The sequence below is a fragment of the Phoxinus phoxinus genome (assembly GCF_949152265.1).
Source record: "Phoxinus phoxinus genome assembly, chromosome: 13".
Taxonomy (NCBI): domain Eukaryota; kingdom Metazoa; phylum Chordata; class Actinopteri; order Cypriniformes; family Leuciscidae; genus Phoxinus; species Phoxinus phoxinus.
Window position 1 is genome coordinate 23,064,618 of NC_136888.1, and position 24,991 is coordinate 23,089,608.

General features: G+C 37.1%; 1 protein-coding gene across 2 annotated transcripts in view; it reads left to right on the plus strand.

Annotated features, from left to right (window-relative positions):
• luzp1 (leucine zipper protein 1) overlaps nt 1-24,991 on the plus strand; it is a 55,180-nt gene that overhangs the window by 4,266 nt on the left and 25,923 nt on the right. The window contains exon 1 of one of the 2 annotated variants that reach the window (XM_079632243.1): nt 640-943. The exons of the other annotated variant lie outside the window; for it this stretch is intronic. The gene's annotated coding sequence lies outside the window, so the exon portion shown is untranslated. Of the gene's footprint in view, nt 1-639; nt 944-24,991 lie in introns of those variants that run through there. 2 annotated transcript variants of the gene reach the window in all.

The following is a 24,991-nucleotide window of genomic DNA, read 5'->3' on the forward strand; positions in this document are numbered from 1 at the left end:
AATTTGGCCCTCTAGTTACTGCACTTTTGCCTTTGGGTAACAGATACATTTCTTTGCTTTGCAAGCACAATACACATAAAAAACAAAAATAGTTTGTTTTTACACAAAACCAATAATAATCAAGATATGACTTTGAATAAAACAATAGGCTACAGTCAAGGGTAAAATATATTATTATTATATTTTTTATAGGCTACTACTTGTGGGGGGTAATGTTAATATAGTTTTTTTTCTGGTATGGTGCAAATATTACAATTACAATTTCAAATGTATTAAATATCATTAAAATGTATATGAAATAGCCTTTAGAAACATTTAGAAGCACGAACTATTTGCATGCTACAAGGAATTGCTTAAAAGGATTTTTTTTTTTTTTTTTTGCTGCAACATTGCCTGACAGTGGAATGGACACTGCAGTGCTCACCTTTGCAGTGACGTCACATATTGCTGTTGTCATGTTGTTTTTTATTTACGTTTTTGAATTATCCATTGTAATTTTGTTGTGGTTGAAAACCACATATAAAAAAATTAGTTTAAACACCTGTATTGATCAGTGCTAAAAAAATAAAATCCAGCTTGTGAACTGGGTTTCCGTTATTCCTCAAGCTTCCTCTAGAGCTCTCGACTGATCCACTCTTCGCTCGGGGAAGGCGGAACCGTATTACCCGGGCAGGGCGTTCTTTCTGCGGTCACAGGCGGCGTAGTCGTTCTAGGGGTGGGTCTTTCTTGGCAAAGGAAAACCCACCTTTTTCATTGTTTGGATGTCGAAGGAATGTGATGGTTTGATCTTGCGGCGCAAGGGAGGGGGTGAGTGAAGGAACTAGCGAGGACCCTGCTGAGAGCTGATCTATTCATCCTCAAAAAGTCAAACGCGACTGAGTAGTTTGCCCTTCCAGAGAGCTACCTCCGAAAAATTCTCACTACTCTTCTCCTGGTGCTCAAGGTAAGAGAAATCCGAAGCGGGGCTATTAAGCTAGTTTAGTGGAAGGGGAGCTGAATGGTCGAAGCTTGCCCCCAGACACAACTCCAAACTGCGGCAACTTTGCCACCCTCCTCCCCCTCCTGTTCGCTGCAGCGGAGGAGCTCGATACCCGGACTGCGGTGATTTTAGTCGAGCTAACGTTACTTTGTGGCTAATGTAGGAAACAGCCTCGTAGCGATGCGGTTGTAAACTTAACCGGGACTTTCCAAACGACGGATGTTTAGTAGTTGAGCGACAACTGAAACGTTAATGGAGTATGTTCTGATTTTAGGAGGCTGAAACAGAGATCCCCTCAGTATGATTGTGATGTTCTACGTCAGCAGCATCGCACTTTGTAGCGAAATAAAGTTTACATTTACAACATTTACGCTCTATTTGCACTTAGTTTGTCGCGGGCGAGCATTGAAATGTCAAATCGATTTAAATTCCTCGCCACGCAACGTTACACCCGACGTATTCTAGAATATTGTTTCCAAACAGGAAAAGTCGCTTTCTCAAGGAACAATACCGCAGAGTTTGAGAACTTGGGTCGGTTAGAGTTTAAATAATTTGATTTTATTCCTACAGTTTCCCTGTGGTTAACCTTGAACGCGTCCCCCCGTACATTTGTAGTGCACAGAATGCAAGCAAGTCCGGAGTGGGACTGTGAGCTCATGGTCGCTTGTCAGATATACCGTCTTAAATTTGAATTTCTGTATCGTAGCGTGTAGCTTTTTTGACGCAGTGTGTGTCTCGACCTGCACTAGCCTACTGTCGGCACGTACACGAATATAAAATGTATTTCAAGCTGTTGCTATTAATGTTGACAGCCGTTATTAGAGATGCGAGGTGCGTTCACACACGATGACAGACCCAATTAAACGCTTTTGATGTCATTAAGCAGAAACTTAACCCTACATGGCTCATATGATATTAGAAGTGGAAAGTCCTGTTTTTGCCTTGGCCTAAATATCTGTGTTTATTTTTGACTCGAGTAGAGGCAAAGACTTTATTATATACCTAAAGGGACTTTGGTAGAGGTCAGGAAGATTGAGGCTAGCTCTTGTGTTTTGGCAGTCTGTGCATATTGGTGTGTTGACTGTGTACATGTCTGAGATTATAGACACATACATTATTAATCTCAGTGATTCGAGGCTTTGAATAGGGCCTACACCAAAAAGGTTTGTTCTGATATGTTGAGAGACTCTTTTTGCAGGTTACATCGTTATGCCAGTAGGTGGCGAGAACTGAGCCCCTGTACATTCTGTAGTACGCAAAAAGTATGCCAGATAATAAGCAAAATGGCTGAATACACCGTATTTATGAAACCGCAGCAAAATCATACTTTAATACTTAAATATGTGGCAATTACTTCACTATCCCATCATGCAATGGGAGTCATTAGATTTTAAATGTAAAAAAAAAACGTTCTAGTTAATTTGATTGTTCACGAAACAAACATTTCCCAGGTTTGTCTCTCTTTTCATACTTCTACACTATTCTATGCCATTTTGTAGTAAATAGTGTGAGTGTATACTCTGAAATTGCAACATTGCAAGAAAACGTGCACTTCAAATACCCAGATATTAAAGGGGCTAGGCCTATAGGTAGAATCATAGACTGTAAAAAAAATAAATATGGGCGATACACCTTCACTCCGCCAATGCCCCAATATGGCGCTGATTCGGGACCTGAGTCTGCGCAGTAGTGAACTGTGAAGTGGAGCCGCGGTATCAAGGCCCCGCCCACATGTAGAAATTAAATTTAAAGCTCCAATTTTCTCCCAAAAATCAGTGGTGCCTCAGTGACTACTTTGCTCAGAGAAGCTGTCAATCATGACATCACACTCTCGGTTTTATAGCATCAAATAACTATAGACTATACTGTAGATCTGACTATGTGAGACTACATACATAGTTTGAATGAATACATTTTTCTTTGCACCTACATTTTTGCATGAACACTTCACACTCTTAACTAGACACTAAAGTACATAGTAAATAATTTGGGACACAACTAATAACTCTTGCAGTGATGGGGAATGTCTTTGTTCAATAGATCCAACCAATGATGTTCATTCAACTACTGTACTATGCACTATAGTTCATCTTTAAAGGCAAGAAAGCAGTCGAGAGAGAGACTAAAGTGAATGAAAAAAATGAGTTCGTTTGTGAAAAAGCGTTTAATTAAAAAACACTGATTTGTTTATGACCAAAACACTGCTAACACACAAGTATGCATTTGTCAGGTAAGCTGCAGTGGTGATGGCGGGGAGGGGGGATGACCGAAAAATTAAACACTAAGCACAGAGAGAACTGCAACCCCCATACAAGCTCCATTACATTAGGCAGGTGGGGCCCATAAAGCAGATAGAGGGAAGATGAGTACAGAGAGGACCTGCCATGACCTGTCCCAGACTCAAATGCAGAGCACTGACGGATTTCCAGTAAGGCCTGAGAAGCAGCGCCTGTCATAGTGACTCCAGAACACTTGTCTATTTGTGTTTAGTATGAACATAAACTAGCTCATTCAACTAAATACCGCTACAGTTACCGGCACTTAACATTTACAAGACTTCTTTTAGCTTTAGACTTAGACTATCTTGAATACCCTGGAATTTTATGGAGTCAAGATCAAATATTTGCACTTTCCTGTGAGTTGCTTTGATCTGCAGTTTGAGATGTGTTCAGTAAATGACTAGAGAAGAGAGACAAATTAGGTGTTGGTTTCTGAATGGAAGTCAAAGGGATTGCCAAGGCGAGAGATTCTGTATTGTCTGGAGTTAAATTTTTTAAAAATGCAGTTGAAAGTAGTTTAATGTTGTTTGAATTTAAGATTGTGCTACCTAGTTTCACTTATGTACAGTTTCTTGAGCAGTGGTCCTCAGGGCTGGGGTTTTTATTATACATTTAATATCCACTGCTTCTAATAGTTTTCTAGAAACGGATGCATTTTTTTCTTTGATGAGAAGAAAGTAGAACTAGAACTGCATTTATTTTAAATAGAATATTTTTGTAATGTAAACATCTTAAAGGCACAATATGTAAGTTTTGCTGCTAGAAGTCATTTATTCAAAAACAAAGGCATAGCTTGATGACGCCATGAATGAGCGTGAAATCATTGGAGTTGTTGTCTTCACCTCCACAGCTGATGGAAAGCAATCCAATGGGATTGAGCAGAAATTGTTCATGGGTGAGCTAATGTATTAAAGTTTTATTAACGTTACTGTGGTATGAAGCAGGGCGGGGCAGATAACTCCTGTAATAACTGTTTTTATTATGCCTGAATGCTGCAGTCGGCTGCTGCCACTCCTTTCGTCTTGTTGTTTACTTTACGATTAAAGTTACGGTTAATGTCCGCCCCCTTCTTCCCTGAACTTAAACTTTGTTACAGTTACGTTTGATCACTTATATTCACATTATTTTATTTCATTCTAATGAAATGGCCACAAGTGCCGAATTAATTATACACGTGACTTTATTTGATGAATTAAAATTGTTGGTTAACACAGCGCTTTTTAACTTGGTCAAAGCAATCATACTACAATATATTTCAGTGTTGAAAGCTATGTTAACATTACTCTCTGTGCGTTAGTTCTGTGGCTGGTATGATACACTTGTTGCACACTGCAGTAAGCTAGATCAATATTACAATATATATTAATAAAAGCTGAGATTGTGTTGACTTGTTGACAAAAGATGACTTGTGTTGCTAAATGGCATGCAATTATTTTTAAATATATGGTATATTGGAGAAAATGCTTTATTACTGTTGCTACAAATAAAGCTCTTCTGATTATGCTGTTTTAGCTGCTTGACAAAATAGTGTTGTCTCTGAGGCATGGCACAAACTAGGGCTGCATGATAAATTGTTTTCGTATTGTTATCATGTGCGCATTTGCGAAAAGTCACATGTGCGATGTGAAGGATCCGAGTTGATCTGTGATTCATATGGACCATGCATCACGGTTCGAAATGCACATGATTTTTGGATTAACTGCAAAGTTTAACCATCATAGAGTGAAAGGTTATCATTTGCATGTGTTTTTAGATCCCTTCAGTTTAAACATTCAAGCAATTTAAAGTCATTAGAGCTCAAGAAGATGCAAAAGAGAACGCCTGTTTTCCGATCTCTTCTTCTATTTGTGCTTAAATAGACACATACACGCAAAATAATGTTAAAATACCTGTCTCAGCGAGTGTCTTTGTAAATAGTCACATATGGCTTACGTGAACCTAAACAACTGAGAAAGAAAACAGATGTATCATCATTATATTGGATCCATGCATTTAGCTCTTAAAGTGACAGCAGCTTAATATACCCGCTGCTGTCTGTTTTAATGTTAATCAAAATACAAAGAGAACATCACTTTTGTATCTTTATTCTTTATCTTTAACAAAGATGAATTGCAGTGTTACACTATGCAGTGTTATTTTACATTTGATTGTTCAATTACCGTACATGAATACTGTTAGACTTGACTGAAAAAACATAAAGCACTGTATATTTGATTTGTATCTTTGTTCTATTGTATTTATCTAATGCTAGGAATTTGTTTATTATTTTCTATGCAGATTCACTCCCCTACAAATTCACGTCAATCATTCTAGAATGATTAATTCTTTCCAAATCCGTGCAACCCTAGTACGAACATATTACTTATGGTAAATCATTAAAACAAAAGATTCAATCAATAAGACTAACCGTGTTGAGCTAGTTTATAACAATGATTAGATTTCTGTCAATAAGGGTGTCTAAACTTTGCTCACCAGCCTAATAAAACGCATAATATATTAAAGCGTGTTTGGTTTCCACAGAAGTTAAACCGGCAATCGAAGATAATGCGGATATAAGACGTCATTGACAGGCAACGCAATGACACGGGCAGTTTTACTGGTTAAAATGGCTGATTTCTCTGGATTTAAACATTATTGGAAACATTTAGCAAAATATTTTGCATAAGTCAGCAAAATATACAACATTGTTAATCCAAAAATACATTTAAAGGACACAATTGTGCCTCTAACTGTCACTTTTGATCAATTGCGTCCTTGCTGAATGCAGGTATTAATTATAAAGAAAAAACTGACCTTACTGAATTACTGACCCTAAAGTTTTGAACTGTAGTGTGTGTCAAATATTACATCAGTATTTTAGTGCAGTTTCATCTGTCACTTTGTAGATGCTATGCAATTTATGCAGATTTGACAGGTTGTGTGAGATGCCCTCATCCTTAAAAAACATAAATAAAAACTACATAAGGTCAAAGAAAATATGATACCACTTTTAACATCTGGAAAAAAAAAACAGCTGAGAGCCACTGGAAATCTGGACTGCGTTCTAGAGACGGATGTATTCTCTTTCTGCCAAATGCCGGCCGACACTCTTGTGTTGTTCTTTGTCTGTTTCTATCATAGCTTATCTCTGTCTATCTCTTGTGTTTCATGACCTGCTATGCTATTTCACTTGTCTCTCACCTTAGAAGGGCAAAGGTTGTTTTATGATGAGCTGTTATTCTTGGTTATACAACAGTACATGTGAACTTTGTCAGCTGAAACAGGATGGGTGTGTGTTCATGAGAGTGAAGGCAGGGGCAGTTCTCGCTCAAGAGAAACTTAGAAGACAGTTTGCCCAATGATCAAACGACGAATACCGGTGTGCTGTAATTCCTGCCCTCCCTCTCCACTTTTCTTTATGAGCAGGTCCTGCTTCTGGTTTTGCCAGTCTACTGATTGCTTTTCCACTTGGAGAAAGCATGCAGTGAAACGCTTGTGATGGTTATCGGTGTCCAATAAGAGTAATTACCAGACTTAGCACCAGACCCAGGGATTATGGAGAGGCTAAATGACTAGTTTGAGGTTTAAATTAAATACTGCGGTTCACTCCTCTTGTTCCATCTCTTTTTCTCTCTTTCTTTCTTGCTCAAGTGTACTTATAGATACTGACACCGTTTTGTCTTCTTCATTCGTCTTCATTCTGTTGCAAAATGTCAGTTCTCAATACAGTTTTAGTTTTACAGGGACATTATTGGACAGTTTGGTACTTTACATGACATCATTGTTCTTCTTTCTCTGTGACAATTAGGCTTTGAGTTGACACTTCTCCTCAAATTTAAAGGAAGTGAAATTTGTTGTTCATTTTACCAGATTTACCAAATGGTATGGTCATTAAATGTCGTCAGTGGATTAGCTTTTGACAGCCTGTAAACAAATTCTTATCCCAGCACTGTCACTGACATTAACAACCAGCTGTTTATCTTGAAAATTGACATTTTTATAGTTGAATAATATACACAATCGTGAAAAAAAATACTTGACTCTTAAATTAATTATCTGTGTTCCTGCGAACTGTGACATATAATGAGGTATTTAGGAAGGATGACCAAATCTGGTGCACAGCTGAGTGTCTCTTTAGTTTTGTGCTGTCAGGGAGTGGGAAAGCTTGCTGACAGACATACAGCTTGAGGAAGAGGTGTTAAAGTGTGAACACAAGAAGATTACAGCAGCTCCTCCCACACACACACAAACACACACTGAACCAGTCCAGCTGTCCCAGTTCGCCCTGAGGACTGATCTTCACACGGTACCAAAGGACTCAAATCGAGAGTGCTTCCTCCATGACTGTTTACACCTGGTTTTATGTGTAAAAAGATATTTTGAAAAACAGTTTTTGTCTATACAAAGAAAGTCAATGGTGCCCAAGTTGTTTTGGACCCCACTGACTTTCAATGTATGAAAAAAACACACAAAAAAACAGACATTTTACAAAATATGTACTTTGTGTTTTAACATGATCTAACTTGGGCCATCTGATCACAAGTGTGCTAAAAAAATATTTGTGCCATTTTTATTTACCATTGTTCAGTTAATTTAAGGCAATATCCAGTCATTTTAAATTGGAATGCAAGTGATTATGAATTTTGTGTGATTTCCCCATACAGATTTCACACTGTGTTCAGGTTGTTCACACAAATTCACTGTGGTGGTGACCACCAGATAGCTGCTTGGTTTGAAAGTTTCTTTTGTGTGAGCTGTGCTTCACACATTACTACACTATTGACATTTTTGTCCGTGAAATTTCGTCAAAACTTCACTAATGTGACAGCACATTCATCTTTCTGTCCATTTGAGTGGTTGGTGTAAACAGAAATCGTATCACCCGAGATGGATCTGAATAATACATCTTAAAGTAAGTAGTGCCTGTAGATTTAAGAAAAGAAAAGATGTTTCAACATGTCTAGTTGATGTTGTCACAGATTTGAAGTTATTATCTGTGTGGCCTGCTGTGTCCCAGATGAACATTTGCCATCTTTCTTTAGTGTCAGAAAGAACTTTTTTTATTTTTTGAATACATTTAGTCTTAAATAGATGTTCATTGGCATGATGCAATTTTGCATATATTTGCAGTCATTAAATTCCATTATTATATAGTTCATTGGCCAGCTTTGTTATAGCCCTAGGCATTGGCTTTTAAAAAACCCATGTCAGTTGACCATTATTTGGATGGAAGAGCTTACAGCAGTTAAGCAACAAAGAGGTGCCTACACAGCAAGAGTTGATATCCCAAGTACTGCACTGTGTCTGGGATTGCCGATGTGCTTGGATTTGCTCAGACCTGCTCCTGTGATGTTTTACATCATAGAAAATATTTGTAAGAAGAGCTCATCAGATTCCCCAGCTCTAAGCACTCAAATTCATCTGTAAATTATGTCGAATGTCTTTTCTCCTCAAAAACGCCCCACCCTTTCTCTCTCTTACCTGCGCACAAACACGCCCGTGTTTACATTTGAGCATATGTACAGTGCAGAATACAGACGTTTTAGTGTGTGTTAACCAGCAGGTGTGTATTTTACCCGATTACAAGTGGTCAGCTGAGACCGATCACTGTTCAACACCTGGTAGTAATGTGCATCTCAAATGAATCAATCAGCAAATGATACCTCATTGACCTTTAACCTTGTTTTTTTTTTCTCCACCTCCCCCCTCCTCTGTGACGCTGTTTAGGAGTGTGGGTGCGAGAGTGGGAGTGTGTTTGAAATATCTCAAAGGTCTCCTGAAATAGCTCAGCTGAACCAGAGTGATGCACACACAGCAGCCCACATGCTCTGTGATGGTCTAATGTTCCCTCAGTATCCGGGACGGCACACCGGACACAGCTGCAGCACTCTGCCGCTGCACAGAAGTGATTATATTTAAGTTCATTAGCTTCTGTGCATGTTTGTGTTGGGTGGAGATGGGGAATTCCATCAGGGATTTGACTAATGGATCTCAAGCACTGTCCTTATTTCCTTCTCTCCTGTCTTATAAAGACTAGTGTGCTACAGAGGGCTAATAGTCCATAATTTTTCCCACCTTTAGTCTAAGAATCAATCTCTACAAGTCACTTGATTTGTGTTGGCTATATAAATGGAAGCAACATTGATGCAGTTTTATATGGACGACGGACGTTAAGGTTCCTTAAAGATATTGTTGTGAAAATCAAGTTTTTAATGTTGTTTAGGTCCTATCTATGTCTATGTGGTGTTTTTAATATGCTTTATGACGAACCATGTGCATATTCATAAGTCAACACCATTGCGGAGTATTTTTTCCTTAAAACTGCAGTGAAGACAATTTTAAAAACGAGGTTTGAATTCGCTGGTGTTTCTTTAGTCACAAACTACCTTGGCTTGTAACCAATCGGTAAACGTACAGGCGGGCTTTAGCATATCATATAAATCATATACATTTAGCAATATAGCAGGTGAAGTATGTATATGATGTATTGCAATGTTATGATAAACTAAATGCCTTTATTTCTTTCATGTTCAAAGCGTTTCTAAGATACTGATTTTTAGAAGGCAGCTGTCTGACTCTGAGGTGGTGAACGGAAACATGGTTTGTGTAAAATAAGCAACACATTATTAGCTGTTTGATAATGTAGACTAGCAAAAGGCTAATCATATTAATTACCGTTATGTGTCCAACGTTGAGAGAGCTACACAAAACTGCACACATTGCCATTCTGATATACCAACTTGTATACGATTCTGATACCCCGACTTGTATACGATTCTGATACCCCGACTTGTATACGATTCTGATACCCCGACTTGTATACGATTCTGATACCCCGACTTGTATACGATTCTGATACCCCGACTTGTATACGATTCTGATACCCCGACTTGTATACCATTTTACACCAAACTGTATACAAGCCTGTATAATTCACTCTTCCACTTCTTCTGAATCAGTTTCTGGTCCAAACATATATGGCTGAATTAAACCAGTATTTCCACTTGCCATTGTGCAGCATTTACTACAGTTGACCGAGTGAATCTGAGTGGAGGCAGGGCTAATTTATAATTTGCACATTCACGGATCCGCATACATACTAAATGAGGCAATGGTGAACTTGCATTCAAGCTATTTTAAGGCATGAATAACTTTTTTCACAGGATAAAACATTTAAATATGTGATTGGTAATAAAAAAAATGTTTTAAAGGGCACCTATTATGACATTTAAAATGTTCCTAATGTTGTTGTGGGAGTCCCCAACAACAGTTTTACATGCATGCAATGACAAAAAACACTTTTGTTGTCGTATAATATGCATTTATTTTTACCTGATTTGCTCACCGACTCCCAAATGATTCGTTCAACGACTCGTTTTTCCAAACCCCTCCTCTGCGCGACGCTAATCTGTGATTGGTCAGATGACCCAGCAGTGTTTACAGAGATAATACTTATTTTTAACACGGAGTACAATGATGCTTTTATCAATTAAATTGTGTTATAATAATGATTATAGTCTACTGCTTTATAATTTGTAGTAAAAAAACGAAAAATAAGATAAAGAATTTAATGTTATGTTAGCGAGCATAGCCCAGAGTTCATATTGTAAAAGCACAATCAGTCTTTGTTTGCGTTAGCCCGATGCATAAACATAACGTTTTTACACACAAAAAAATGCAGTTACGTCTACGAGGTATTACTCTATTCTTTAGACAACTCCGAAAACAACGACAAACACTTCACATATCTCAATACAATTGCCATTGAAGACCTAGTAGCTAAATGGTGCTTACACAACAAACAAAATAATTATTAAGCATGCTACATAAAACATAAAAGCAAAAATTATTAATAACACTTACAGGTTGTGATACGGAGGAGGAAGCTGATGCAAATACATTTGGAACTGAACCTTCCTTCAATATCAGCCGGCTCGCGAATCCAAGTTTGATTGCATTTAAGTTGGTAAAGCAATCGTCTTCAAAATGGCGCGAACAAAGCACAAGGCTCGGACTATACTTCTGTGGTATAGTTGTATATATGAATTGTAGCCACTTAGTCTTCAAATGCTCCTCCTTGGGCAGATGAAAAAAGTTCAGAACACAGCGTCTCGTCGCCATGATGTTTCCCTGCTGGCCTTGGAGCGCAATAAGTGGGCGTATCGTATTCAAATAACTTGACAAGTTGACGTCATCTAGTCAGAGAAAAAGCTTCGGTCTTCTAACGATTCATAAAAATTACTCAGAGTCGACTCTTACTTTTGAAAGACAAAAACTTTATATACGGTGCACTTTCATATTTCAAACTTTGCAGGATGTTTTTGTTCACTTAGATCTATGTTACACACTACATGAAAGGTAAATTTCAAAATTCCATAATAGGTGCCCTTTAAGGGATAAAATTATTGACTATAGGGGGACTTTAAGAGCACACTCTTAATGTCTTATGATCTGTCTTCTTGACAGTGATATTTGTATTTATTTAATGAATAAACAGGATAAGTTAATATTACAAACCGTTTCTGCATTTATTTTGGATTTATTGTCAGTACGGCTTGTTCACATTGGTAGGGTACTTTGTACTGTGTGTGTGGATGACTGTGTTCGTCCACTAATACCGAATACTATTTTGACCCAGAATAAACCCTGTTGTGTCTTACCAAAAGTCATATCCAGTGATGCCGGATTTCCTCTTCTTTTACCGTGAGGCTGTTGGTTTTTAATTCTGTGCTGCACTGCCTATTTATACCCTCCACATGGAAACACAAGCAGAGACTTTTGGGTCCAACACTGACCTGATTTCCAGCAGAGAGGTTCAAGCATGGGCAGGGAAAGAGTCCATGCCCTTCCTCCCTCTGCACAGTTTCTCACTGATGCATGAACTCTAGTTTTAGCTGACGTTTTAGCCACGTTGCTGTCTACACAAAGTACTATAAAGAAGCACATAAAGAAGTTAGTATTATTGAATAAACAGTGAATTAACCAATCTGTCAAAGATCTGACAGACAGATGAAATATTTTTTTGAGCCATTGCCTTCATACTACTTGTTTACTGTAATCTTGAGTGTAATGCAGCAAGAAGAATTTACATCAGATTTTCCTTTATCTTGAACATCATAACCTATGTTAATGCTCTATAGAGGACAGCAACACTCAAATATTGTGTACTTGGGCAGTCCCTGTCCTAAATGCCACCCTAAGCCCTTGCAGTCACAAGGGCTTAGGGTGGCATTTAGGACTGCACTTTGATGTAATGCTAGTTAGTAGCATAGGTTAGTAGTGCTCTTTGGCCATTCTGTGAGTTCACATCAAGTTCACAATTTACGATTTTGTTTGAGCTGGTGTATGTAAGATGGAGTATTGTGATTAAACCAAGATCATGTCACGTGAATGGTGCTTTTTTATCTGTCTTTCTGTTATCTGATATTAAAATAGCTGTTTTCTGTTTTGGTGGCCAGTATTTCGGTATACCCCCTAATTTTTTATTGACCAACTCTTGATAACTTTTTCTTGATCACAGTAGCTGCTCTTTCGGTTACACTTTGCTTTTTCCGCTGCATGTGCCTACCTTCTGAAACAGACCTAAGTGTTTACCACCCTACACACATCCTCACAACAGACACAAGCTTATTTTTGTAATCGACTACATGCAAAGCCTTAATCTGTTTAAAAATGAACGGGCCTAATACATTGCCCAGAGGGATGCCTCATATTATGCTAATAGAAACAGCATTTGTTTGTCATTTGAAGTACTATCTTTGCTTACCATTACAGCAGTCAAAGAACTGTATCAGCTGCTTCCATTTCCTGGTCATGAATCAGCATTATACTGTAAAACCATATATGTAGAGCAACCCCTTTTGAGGAATAACTTAACATATCCTTTGTATTTTCTCTCACTAAATGCAAGTCGTCTCTAGTGTGGTTTATTCGGGGACAGTAGAACTGCACTATCTTTTATTAGAGGCAGGATGGCTGTGACCTGTGAACTCTGCAAATATGTAGAGAAAGTTAAACTGAGGCTGACGCACGTTTGGTCTGCTCTGGTTCAAGGCCTATTATCCCTTATCTCTGATAGAAAACACGTTTCTACTGTGACACTCGATTGTAAACATTTTCCTGAGTTCTGTAATGGTTAACATATGGTTGGGAATTTTTGCCGTTCGAAAGGGTAGTTCAAGCCTTAAGCCTGAAAACTCTGCCCTGCATGTCTCTTCCTGTTCAGAGACGTCATGCCTGGTAAAACTTACTCTGCTTCTGCTTTTACACCTGCAAGGCAATGTAAAAATTAAAAAAGGACAGGTATTTTACTAGGACGACCCACTGAGTTTTGTGGACCTTTTTATGTCAAAAAGATACTCTGAATGAAAATATGTAAATAAAATGTTCTACAAAAAGCTAATTTTAGGCTTAACTAAATAGAAATCAACTCTGAGAATGGCACACATTGTGTGCAGATGTTCAGAATATTGTTTTCCCTATTTTGTAAAACATTTTTTAGAGAAATATAACATATTCAGGACATCTTCCAAGAATGTTCTACAAAAGCTCTTTTAAGGCATAACAAAATATAAATTACCTCTAGGAATCGGACACATTGTGGACAGATGTTCAGAATATTGATTTCACTACTTTGAAGAATATTTATTAGAGAAAAGGACAAAATGTTAACATTAGGAATAATGTGTGACTGGATAGAACGAGACTTCCTTATTTCACAGTCAAAATAGATTATTTTTTCCATCTGGATTGGTTTATTTATGATTAATTGAGTACCAAGTTCCACTACGTCTCTTGGATGTTTGCTGTTGAAAAATAAACTGCCTAAAGAAGATTGTCAGACATAAAGTGGACAAGATGGAACCTAAAACATGGGAATTCAAAACATTTTAAAAGGTTCAAGAGCAGGGATCTTTAATCTTGTGTCAAATTACTTTTGTGAGTCCGAATCCTCTGGACCGGCTCATATATTTATGTCTGAGGCCTCAAGGGGTTTATCAGGTTTGTCCAAGTCTGTAAAAGCCGTTCTCTCTCTTTTCTATAGTCATCAAAGCCAAGAGATGTCAGCTCAAACCAGGCAGTGCAATGATTTCTCTCCCCTTCTCTCGTTCTCTCTGTTCTTGAGGTATTTTTGGAACTTAATGAAAAGAGAAATCTGAACTGCTTGGCCTTAAAAGGGATGTTTCGGTCAGCTGAGTGGAAAGTTGTGTTATTAATTCGTTTGACGTCTCTCTCACACTGTGTTTTGTTAAAGGGGCTGGAGAACACAGGAATGCTCTGGGTTGGATGGTTAAGTTGGGCTGGACTTGATCTTTGGGGAGGGAGAGTGGAAAAGGGGCATAGTTAGCATTTTTTAGAAACCATTCCAGCTCACTTCAAGGTCCACTTTTTGCACACTGGGACATGCTATGGATGAGGCTTGTGTAACACTCAGAATTCTGTTCTGTACTGATGACTTGAAAGTAACCTAAAAGAGCATATTTACTAGAGAAAAACAGCATGAGTTTTGCCCATTAAACAAGTCTTTCTGTCTCAGCAGAAACTTTGGGTTTTAACAGTTCATCATGTGGATACTGATCTCTTTCTTGTGTCTTTGCCTTGTATGATCCCATAGATTGTTCTAGAAATTATACTCGCTTCATGAAGAAATGCTGTATTTTGACTGTATGGATGACTGCGTTACAGTCCATTTCCATGCTTATTAAAGAATTGATGAAGAATTTTTTTTTGTTGAGATTGGAGCATATTGGTGGTTTTCCATGATTATTATCTATAATTGTGATGAATTATAGAATGTGAGCTGCAGAAATTAGTCTTTGTTTGAGGTTGACTTTGTGTTGCCTTGTTACAGGTTGATTTGTGAGGGTCTGTTTTGTACTTTAATGACATTTAAGAAAAAAAAGGAAAAAAAAAACACACACCATGACATTTATCATTTTAATTTATGACAAAAATCATAATAAGGTCAAATATTTTTTTTAAGAGATTGACCTCATATATATATATATATATATATTGAAACGCAGCAAAGCAGTTCTATTTCATTCAAATTAAAAACAACAGAGGAGTTTTCAAGACATGCATGTTTAAATGTTTATTAATGTATTTTTGAATAAATAATTAGAAAAAAATACTATCATGTCACTGCCACTAATTTATTGTTGGTAGTTTAGTGAAGGTTTTGCTGTGTAGTTTAGATGCGGTGTTCTCCTAAACTCCATTGCTGCCTCTCAATTCGCATACTAGCTATCTGTCCTAAATAGTATTCGAAATTAGAATTAGTGTGTCCCAAATCGTATTACGTTGAAATGAGTATTCCAAAGATACACGGATGGTCTTCTTTTTCCGGTTAGAATCCGAAGTGCAGTGCACACTCTACCGGCTAATATTGCCGTCAACCAATTGCGCGTTGGACAAGGATTCAATTAGAACTACAAACACAAATTAAATGTGTTAAAAAAACACAAACATGGCGAATGTGCGAGTCCGACGGTTAAGTAGAGAGGTTTATATCAGAGGTGTAAAGTCCAGGGGTCAGAAAGTAAAAGTTTGATCTCCTGGCTGAAAAACTGCTAGCAAATTAGCTAAAAAAAAATAGCTGAAATAAAAATACTGAGGAGGACTTTTAATTTCTGAACCTGGACTTTACACCTCTGGTTTATATATATGGGTTTGAATGATTCATAATCAGGATCTAAACTGACGAAAATATATTTATTCAATGTTATCTACATTATATTTAATCTGCAACAGCATTGTAAACTTCAGTAAAGATACGTTTAGTCATTAACTTTTAAATGCATCATTATGCAAACACACGAGGAGAGTCCTCCGCATGAAAGACCCATGACTGGCAGATCAACGTGTTACTACATTTCTCTCAGAAACGGTCGGAAATTAAATTGAATGTGGAGGATTTTAACTGACAAGATTATTGACAGGGCAGTTGATACGGTGACAGGACGCACATGACTAAGCAAAAGAGCTGTCTGTTAAAGACGCGATTACAACAAAGTAGTGTGTCTCAAAGCTTGCCTACTATTCTGTACACACTCAAAAGTATGTATTTTTCCTTCACAAAAACACACTTTTAGTAGTATTTTAAGTAGGCGAATTGGGCCAGCACATGTGCCACTGTAACAAGACTGTTCTTATCTCACTGAAAGAGAAGCACCTCTGCTGCTGAATGAAACGCTACAAAAACAAAACAATCACTGATGTCATTGTTACCCTGACAACACACACAGGATAAGACCAAGCTTTTGAACCCTTGGTGATGCCTGGTGACCTGCATTTCCATTGGAATGGCTGCCGCGCATATTCTGACCATCCCACTTCTTGTCGATTAGAGACGAGGTAATTGGATTTAGAGCTGTCAGTCTGTCTGAGTACTAAAGGCCTGAATAGATCGATTTTACTTCGTTCTTCTTTTTTTATCTTTACTGACGGTTTTTAGATAATTTTTTTTAAAAACATTTTATTTTATTTATATCCCACACCCTATTTTCCAAACAAGATATTAATATTGTCATATAGAAGGAAAGATAGGGAATTGGGAGTAATTAAAACTAAATGCAATACATTTCAGAATGTATTTAATAATACATAATACAAATAAAGTAAATGATGCATAATACAAAATATGAGTAAAAATGAGTTTATAAACATGAGTTACACTACTGTTCAAAAGTTTGGAGTCAGTAAGATTTTTATGTTTTTGAAAGAAGTCTCTTATTCTCAAGGCTGCATTTATTTGATCAAAAATAGAGTAAAAAAAATGTAAAATTGTGAAATATTATTACAATACAAAATAACTATTTTCTTTTATAATATAGTGTCACATGATCCTTCAGAAATAATTCTAAAGTCTTATTCGTATGGGACTAGTTTCCATGGAGGAATGCAAAATATCATTATCCTAACGCTTCTCCTCATGTGTTTTTTGACTTGCTTGATCTACCATTTGCCCACCAATCTTTCGCATGCTTTGTTTTCATTTCAATATGGATGAAATCAGACAACAACAAAACAATTATACAAAAATAATAAATGGATCCAAAACGTGGAAACTGCAAAGGCTGCCAATTTTAATAGGGTCAGGTAAGATACTTCTAGATTTCTCTACTCACTTTTTAAACAGCCACTTCTAAACTCATGTGAAGTTTATTTAAATGGGATTTTTATGATAAATTAAAGTTCTATCTGTAAATAATTAATTAAAATATGGTATAGGTGATGCACGAAAGCACAGCAGTTGTAACATTCACATCTATAAAACTCACTCCCACCTCCTCTGTAATAAACAGATTTTAGTCCTAACCAAATCGGTACATGAAATCACAGACGTTAGAATTGTAACTCAACTGTTGTTTGGAAAAGTCCCGTCTGAATAGGGCTTTATATGCTGATTTGTGAAAAACTTTCTATACCTTGTCACTTTGTCTATTTATATGAATAGATAGTTATAGTAATTGTAAGTAGCAATGATAATGTTTTTACTGACGCTTGATCAATTTAATGTGTAGAATTCATTTAGTAAAAAAAAAAGAAACGTTTGAACGGTAGTGCATTTCTTGATGTTCAGCTTTACAAAGGTCTGTCTCTCTGCAGCAAAGAAAAATGGGGGACAAAACTATGGATAGATAAAAATCTAATGGGTAGAAAGAGGTTAAAGAGCGTCTGAATGTATGTGAGAGAGGGAGAAAGAGGGGCGGTGCAGGCACCTGTATCAACATCCTGAAGCTGACTTTCATAAATCCTGTGCTATGGTTGGTGGGATTGATTGGGTGGGGGGATATCAGTGCAGACACTGAATCAGGAAGCAGAATGTTAGCTGAACACATGGGGAAATTCAATTCCAGACGCTCTCCTTGCCTCTGAACAAGAAACGGGTTCTAGTAGCCACATTTCTGACCAAGAGACATAATGAGAAAGAAAGAGTGAACATGAATGTAAAGAGGAAAAAGAAAGCAACGGGGGATTAAAAGGGAGAGAATCGGAGCTGAAAGTTGGCTGGCGATTTACTCTGCGGTTGGATTTCAGCGCTGCTGTCAGTCCTTGTTATGTCATCATCCGTCATCAACTCTCAGTCCAAGAGCGGGACAATAACTCCACGTCTGTTTCTCACGTCCGACTTTCCATCTGTCAATGGTTGCTCTTTGATTAAAAACCTCATTAGACGCACAATGTTCAGTCAATTTGTTTTGATTCGCCTGATTGAGTGTCAGCAGGGCTTTTGTGAAGTATTTCAGCATTTGTTTGCATGTACAGAGAAACATGTTCATGCTGATTTAAGAGCTTATTAACTTTTTGATTCATTGTAAGCAGAGCTGGAGGCAACCGTGATTGTGTTTGCCATTAAAGTAAGAGTTTGTTGTGACTCTCACTGTCTCACACTCCATTTTTGCCAACCCAGAAAAAAAAAGGTCCTAGGCTAGAGAAATTGGCTTTGTTCTGGCCCCGTAGACATGCTCAAACCAGAAACGGTGAATGGTGAAAAGTGGAATGGGAGGTGTGCTCTCACCATAGACGAGAAGAACCTTCATCAGTGTAATCCTTCTGAAGTCATGAAACCCTTTCAAATCTTCCAAGTAGAGTTGCCACCATTTAAGTCTATATCTGGGCTTAATTATGGATTTAAACGTGATTTATAAAACCAAATACATTTTATAATAAAAAATGAATGGAATGGTTCCGGTCCGAAACATTCAGAACATAAATCAGATAACATGATCATCGTGTTTTACGTAAAATTGTTGTTTATGCAAGCAAAAGATGGAAATAAAACATTCTGAAATGTATTTATTTTATTTCAGATTTTCTCTTATTGTTAGGAAATGCAGTACTGTCACTGTGCAACAGTCTTCGGCATGTTAGTATTTTCACCCCCAATATTTTTTAAGCCAGTACCTAGGACAAAAGCTGTTTTAAACGCAAAGTTAGAAGTTAATTGATAAATAAAATCTATTTATGACATTATTTTTGAAAGCATCTTCACTTTACAGCAGTTCCTAAAACTTTTCACAGTACTGTAGTTTTGCAGGTAGGTTTCTTCAAGCGTCTTAAAGACGTTGGCACAGTTTTTTCATGTAATCACAGATGGACTCGATGATGATGAGATCAGATCTCTGGTGTGGATCATACCGGCTGTTGTCAGCCTCCTTGTGAATGCAAAAATCTCACTGGATTATTACACTTAATGGCAAAAGGAATGTTTGGAAATGTTAACTGATATTTCCTACTGATACACTACAGCAAAATATTTTGTGTGTGTGTAAATACTACCATGCCTACGACATTTGCACAGTACTGTGCGTTTTCATTTTATAAAGTATAGATATTTTATTTTTATATTTTATTAAATAAAATATAATAACATTTGATAACACACTGATGCGTATGTGTGCTTTAAACTCTCTCTCTCTCTCTCTTTCTCTCTTTCTCTCTCTCTCTCTCTCTCTCTCTCTCTCTCTCTCTCTTTCTCTTTCTCTTTCTCTTTCTCTTTCTCTCTCTCTCTCTCTCTCTCTCTCTCTCTCTCTCTCTCTCTCTCTCTCTCTCCTCTCTCTCTCTCTCTCTCTCTCTCTCTCTCTCTCTCTCTCTCTCTCTCTCTCTCTCTCTCTCTCTCTCTCTCTCTCTCTCTCTCTCTCTCTCTCTCTCTCTCTCGGCCCTTCTGTGCTGGATTGTTTTTCTCTGTGATCAGTGAAAATATACATGTTCTCAGAGAGAGGAATGTACAGGCTAACATGTTGCAGGTCCTCTGTCTCTTCTCTCTCTTACTCTGGTTCTCTCTTAAAGGATAAAGCAGCATGGACTTAGCAGACCTTCCACTCTCTCTCTCCATCTTTTCAGTCCGATAGATTGGTGGTATAGACCCTTGTGACCAGGCGTTTGTATTGTGAATAGTCTGAGGGGCTTTTGGCACTGCTGATGCTCCTAAAAGATTGATGTTGTTGATCTTGGGTTGTGTTAAGTGAGGTTTGCTGTGTCTGACTCATAAACACATCTTCATGGTCTGACCATCTGGATGACAATGCATCTCATTTTCGACATTCCTCTTCCTCTGTTACGCACTCATTCTTTATCATTCTCCTTCTCTCCCCCACACACTCATCATCCTCTTTGTCCTTTTTAAGACTATCTTCTCAATCCATTTAAAGTAGCTAGTTCATTAATTTATTTCATGCCTGACGTCACTGTGGCTAAATCAAAGTCTGTCTTGTCTATCCTATTAAAAGTGTTCTATGTCCTCTTCCCTGTCATTAGTTGCTTCTTGATATTTATAACTGAAAAATGAATACCTGTGTTCAGTTGGTTGAATTCCATACCGCATTATGTCATTTATAACTCTGGAGAACCGCAAGTCAATCTTTCTGAATATCCGCTTGTATTGCGCAAAAGCGTATAATTATCTTGTGCGATACATATCTTTTAAAATTTCACTACATTACTAATGTCTTAGTTAGAGGAGGCAATTAACCTATGTGTTATATAAAGAAAAAGGAAATATGGAAGCTTAAAATCTAAATTTATTGAAATGTAATTTTAACAATTTCCTACGACTTATTAAAGAGAGAGTTCAACCAAAAATGAGAATTGTCATTATTTAATCAGCCTGTTCCAAACATGTATGACTTATCTTTTATGGTGAATGGAGTTTTTGACCATTCTTTTCCAAATAATGGGTTAGAATGAGGAGTAAGGAGGTCTTCTGAAGTCATACATATCTTTGGATGATGAACAGACCAAAATGTAAATTTTTAGTCGGATAAACTTCCCTTCCAGTGAGCTGAACTTAAGAATCAGACTGACTGAGTTTTAAAGTCATTGAGAATTGGTTTTGAATGATTTATGAAGATCTGAAAAACTTTATCAACTGATTCATTGAAAATATCTGATTCAAAAGAATTATTTATTTACCATTCGGACATTGCCACTTCTCTCAAGAAATGGCAAGATTCTCAATAGCCTAAATAGTGTCTTAATAAAGTATTTTAATAGTTTTAATAACGACTTCATGTGTTCATGAAGATGCACGAAAAAAAGCTACTTAAATGTCCTAATTGAACTAAAGCCTAATCCTTGCTTAGTCTAAGCCCTGTCTATGAAACCAGGCCTAAGAATTTTTTTTGTGCAAAATTCTTACAAAATCTTAGACTAATCATATGACAAATAGAGCAGTCATCAGTCTTCCATAAACTGTGCAATCAGTCAGTTAACGATTATTATTTCAGTTTCTACCCGCGGCCCCAAAAGCTGTCAGTCTGTCAGCCGTGCTGCCTGGAACTATGTCAACATGACTCTTGACCTGACTCATTCCCACCCATAATAGGATATAGACACGGCCTCCTGCTGCAGCATCAGTGCCTTTTTGCAGAACAAAGTCTTTGTCCTACAAAGCACACACACATCGTCAAACAGAATTAGGAATTCTTTAGCGGAGTAAGGCTGCCCAATTCCTGATGCATATCAGAATTCCCAGACAGTTTCAAATGTCCAGTAACGTCACAGGATGATGAGGCAATTGTCTTCCCAGGAATTCCGTTCACTTGTGTGTGGGAAGTGTTACCAGTTGTGGTATTGCGAAACGTTCGTTTTTACTGTATTCCACATATTCCTGTTCCTGAATAGAAGCTGTAGTGTATAATGTGCGTTTTTCAGTGTGTAAGTGTGTGTCTACCCAATTATTGAGGGTAGTTTGGAGAGGGCTGCACAAACATACCACACATTCAATTCTTTCTTTTTTCTGCTCGTTTGCTTTCCGTCTGTTTTCCACCCCAAAGTCAAGACCGAAAACGGTGCCAAAGGTCAAGCATATTAAATGCCCACTAACTTTGATATATTCATCCCTTTTTTTCTTTTGTTGTTTTTGCTCTGGAGAATGCAGTGTAAATGATGCCGTTTTATCATTTTGGGCTTCTTGTGTTGTGTTTGTAGGTCATGCCAACCAGATGGATTTAGTGGGAAAAGGCTATTTTTTCGGGCCTTATAAGGACATGATGCAGGCAAATCTCACATTTAACATTTGCACTTGGCATCTCTCTCTCTCGCTCGTTTGATCCATTCCCCCTCTGCAGCCAGGCGCTTTACATGGATTTTATAAGCCTGACACTTGTGCAAAAACTATTTCCGAATTTATTTGGATAAAAAAAGAAAAAATTCAAACATGTGGCAAGTTCTTAGAGATGCGCTCTTGCTATTCAGGTTCCTTGCATATGCTTTTGAAAAACATCTTTCCCTACCCCTTAAATATATGTTCACATCTTAATTGTTAGGCAATATTTTAAAAAGTGTTATGATTTAAAAATAAATGAATAGGGGGTGGTCTCAGCACATGAGATATTTATATCTTGCTTTACCATAAAAAGCTCTAATTATCTGAAACTTATTGATGTCGGTTAGTTAATCAAATTACTTTGATTTGGTGGACAAAGGTTTTTTTAAAAATTATATTTTAAACAAAACCTCTTCACTGGTTATTTTTTTCGAAGAAATAATATATATAAAAAATTCTATAAATAAAAAATTGTAAACATTTGAGGGGCTTCCTTTTGATATCAGGACAGTTGTATTACCCCAACGTTTTTTACTTTATGCCCCATTCGCCAAAAATGAGTGTCATGTCATTGACCCAAGCTTTTGTTTTGTTTTTCTTCACCTTCATCGGTCTTCTGTAATTGCTCATCCAGTTGTGAAAGCGGCCTGTCATTTGAAATCACATTCAGGTAATTCCTTGGGAGGTGGTTGGGAGTGTTTTGCATGCTGCACAGAGTGTGTGTAATAACGCATTAGAGAACATGTTCTTCAGGTCGGACTCAGGCGTTTTATTTAACATTCCTGCCTGTCAGAAAATACGAACATAAATACAAAGCATTCAGCTGCCAGTCTACTGTGCCAGTAGACAAAAAAAAATGGATTCCAAAGATGTTACAAGGTTTTTCTTTTCTTCTCTTTAATCACCCATTAACTCACTCATCCCTCCCCCCTCAATTCTCTTGCACTCTTTCTTTCTCTCTCCTTCGCTCTCTCTCACGCACACACTCTGTCGTTCGTGCCATCTTTTGAACCTTGTACTTCTTTGGGCGTCCCGAATTCCACGTGTTTAATTCGGGCATTCCTTCCCTTTGCTCGCAGACAAAACAACAACAACAAAGAGCGAAAATTCTCTGGACCGTGAGCTCCCCCCTTCTAATCACTCTCAGGAAATGGGCTCCTGTACAGCATGAGAGAAAGAGGGCAAAACAAGCTTTGGATATATCGTGTGGTGCTTCTGAGTTCATGGTTGTTTGTGCTCTGGTAGGTTTCGTGAGCTTTAACTTTGCTTTAAAGTTTCTGTTAATGTGTCTTAGTCTAGTTAGTTTGGGTAGATTTCAAAACTGGATTCAGAATGTGATTAGTAGTAGTTGTTCTTGATAGGTTGTTTTTTGTTCCAATCAGCTCTCTTGTTGTTGGCGCACTAATCTGTGTTTGCTCCTATCTGCACGTCCATAATCTGCATTTAGGCTTCTAGTTCCTATCCAGGTGGACACATTGGTCAACAGTTATGACACTCTTTGGCTAAATTATTTTTGCAATGCTCCCTGGAATACTCTATTCTGATTGGTCAGTTATAGCATTCTTTGTCAAATATTGTTGTGTAGTGATGAGCAAAATTCCATCAAGTCAAATGATGTCACTAAAAGTCACTCAGACAAGTATCAAAAGGTCTTTAAATAATGAGAAATTAAGTTTTTATGTACTGTACGTGATCTTTACTTGATGATGATGGTGTGGATATGAGGATCTGTATTCCTGCTAAGAGTGAGAGAGATATGGAAATGAAATTAAAATATTATGTATCAAGAGGGAGAAAGAACTACAACAAAGCAGCACTGACTGAGTGTCTGTGGTCTGAGTGTGTATATGTGTGTATTCCTCTGGCAGACCTCTGTTTACTTTGGCCAGCATCTTACAAAGAGTTTACTCCTCTATGACTGAGAGCAAAACATGCACATACATGGCTATCTAAATGAGAACTTATACCTTTTTGTCATTTATAAAAAGCTAATGATAAATGCATTCTAAAATATAATACAATATATTACAAAAATATAATATCAATTTTCTAAATTATATATTAAATATATAGATACACACACTACCGGTCAAAAATGTAGGGTTTGTTATATTTTTTGTTTTTATTTAGCAATAACGTGAAGTGGCTGGAATCATAAGTGGCGGAAAAAACAGCTATAATGTGATTTCTATATCAAATAAATGCTGTTATTATTCTTTTTTTTACTTTCTATTCATCAAAGAATCCTGACATTTTTTTATCACGGTTTCTACAAAAACTGATAACAAATATTTCTTATAAGAAATATTTCTTATACTTATCAATGTTCTTATACTTATCAGTGTTATCAGTTTTTGTAGAAACCGTGATAAAAAAAATGTCAGGATTCTTTGATGAATAGAAAGTAAAAATAATAATAATAACAGCATTTATTTGATATAGAAATCACATTATAGCTGTTTTTTATCAAATAAATACAGCCCTTAATGAACATAAGAGACTTCTCTCAAAAACATTACAGACTCCATATTTCAGAATAAGGTTGTGAAATTGTCGCATTTTTGAACTTCTGGAGACAATGTTGTCCCCAATGTATTGATAAGTAAATTCACACTCATGTTTCGTCTAGTTTTGCATACTGAATGTATGACTTGTCTTGTAATTAAAGTCATGGGCATTAAGTCATAGTGAATGTTTGTTCCA